Raw genomic sequence first — 2634 nt, 5'->3', positions numbered from 1 at the left:
TGTTGGTGTAGGTTCGTGACAGTGGTGGTCGGGATGGCGCTTTTTGGCAGTCGGGTCAGTGCTAAAGGTTGTGAATTTGGCATCGTCTGAGCTGATGGTTCGATGGTGGTTGTCAAAAGCCACTGGGCCATACCGTCCTCGGTCCATCGGGATTGGATGGGATTGCAGATGTAGGCGCCCCTAGGGTGGTGGCGCTGACCCGTGCTCGGGCGCTGATGCCGGGCAATCCTATTCAGAGTAGGAAGGGAAGAGGGGGATCCTGTTCCCCTTTTCCTTTCCTCCTTCCCCTTTCCTTCTCCAATTTGGCTAGCCCATATGGGGGGGCACCAACCCCTATGTGGCTGGTGTGTTTCCCCTCTTGGTCCATAAGGCCCATATCTTTTGCCTGGGTTGCCCGGAACCCCTTTCGGTGACCCGATAAGTACCCGGTGCTTCCCGAATCACTTTCGGTGTTCAAAAATCATCGTCCTATATATCAATATTTACCTCTCCACCATTTCGAGACTCATCCTCATGTCCGTGACCTCATCTAGGACTCCGAACAACATTCGGTCAACAAATCACATAACTCATATAATACAATATCATCATCGAACGTTAAGCGTGCGGACCCTATGGGTTCGAGAACTATGTAGACATGACCGAGACACCTCTCCGGTCAATTACCAATAGCGGAACCTGGATGCTCATATTGGCTCCCACATATTGTATGAAGATCTTTATCGGTCGAACCGTTATGACAACATACATTATTTCCTTTGTCATCGGTACGTTACTTGCCCAAGTTCGATCGTCAGTATCTTCATACCTAGTTCAATCTCGTTACCGTCAAGTCTCTTTACACGTTCTGTAATACATCATCCTCCAACTAACTCATTATTCACTTTGCTTGCAAGGCTTCTTATGATGTGCATTACCGAGAGGGCCCAGAGATACCTCTCCGATACTCGGAGTGACAAATCCTAATATCAATCTATGCCAACCCAACAAACACCTTCGGAGATACCTGTAGAGCATATTTATAATCACCCAGTTATGTTGTGATGTTTGATAGCACACAAGGCATTCCTCCGGTATCCGGGAGTTGCATGATCTCATATTCAAAAGAATATGTATTTGACATGAAGAAAGCAATAGCAATAAAACTGAACGATCATAATGCTAAGATAACGAATGGGTCTTGTCCATCACATTATTTTCCTAATGATGTGATCCTGTTCATCAAGTGACAACACACATCTATGGTTAGGAAACTTAACCATCTTTGATTAACGAGCTAGTCTAGTAGAGGCTTACTAGGGACACGGTGTTTTGTCTATGTATCCACACATGTATCAAGTTTTCGGTTAATACAATTCTATCATGAATAATAAACATGTATCATGATATAAGGAAATGTAAAATAACAACTTTATTATTGCCTCTAGGGCATATTTCCTTCACTAGATGCTCTTAGTATGAGGTCCTCAATTTTACTTAGTCTACCAAGCTTAACACTAAGAAATTATGAACTGCACAGTCGAACTTTTTTCTACCACGTCATGTCTGGCCTCGTCACATCCGGCACTCTTTGTAAAGTCGCTGCCACCATCTTGTTCAAGAAGACATGATTTATCTAGCTCATATAGTTTTGATCTTGAACTCCCTCTAGGCATTGGAAATTGTCCAGCAATGGCCTCGACCATGGGGTAATCATCAACTTGCTGCTGTGCAAGATGACATTTGACATGTTGAGACAACCGGCGAGGCGCGAGCCATGGTTGGACAACTCTAGCCATGAAGCTGGTGCTATTTTGGTAGGGTATCTAGCTTTGAAAATTGATGTGACGACAAGTAGGTCAGACTGCACGCGCTTGGTGTCCTGCTAGGCGCCGCAGCCCAGGTAGTACCAGCGCAGCAAATGAAGCCTCAATAGCACGTATAGGCCCTCTAATAGTAACTCAAGTAACCTATCATTTTGTTCCCCCATTTGTTCAATCATCGCCAGTTTAATTGCTTCTCTTGATAATATCCAAACATTACCTATTTATAACCTCAAAAAAGATTTGATATCATCAGGGATCGGGTTCTCCTACATCAATTTTTGAAAAAAATACTGCGATTAAACAGAGCCCAAAATAAATGTATCTCAACTTAACATTCTCATGATTTTTATGTGTTGTTTCAAGCAGCCTTGTGTAACCATTCAAGCTATTGTTCATTACCATTGATTCATGTATATGACTTATTTGACCATATATGTAAATTTAGCTCAAAACTCCTCGAACAAACTAATATTGTGTTCATAATACGATTGAACATTCCTTCTTGATGGAAATATCAGCAAGCAAATATATGAGATTGGTCGACACAAAGTATTATATGATTGTCCAAATGATGTGTAGATAAATCTTCTATTTAGAAAGGTTATTCTAAGAAATATGAATCATAGCGTTAAATGGTTGTTTTGCCTCTTATATTAAGAATAACTTGCCGAACTGACTGTATCTTCAGGGACTGAGAAGGCCTTTAATCATTTAAATAATATGTATACCCTGGACATGCGTTATGCCAATTAGGCTATATAGCACATGTTTATTTAACATACAAATCAGAGTATCTTCCGTGCAGTGGAGTTGCACCTCGAACATTGAA

This window comes from Triticum dicoccoides, chromosome 1B (assembly GCF_002162155.2).
Source record: "Triticum dicoccoides isolate Atlit2015 ecotype Zavitan chromosome 1B, WEW_v2.0, whole genome shotgun sequence".
Taxonomy (NCBI): domain Eukaryota; kingdom Viridiplantae; phylum Streptophyta; class Magnoliopsida; order Poales; family Poaceae; genus Triticum; species Triticum dicoccoides.
The sequence above is the reverse complement of the archived record's forward strand: the minus strand, read 5'-3'. Positions refer to the sequence as shown.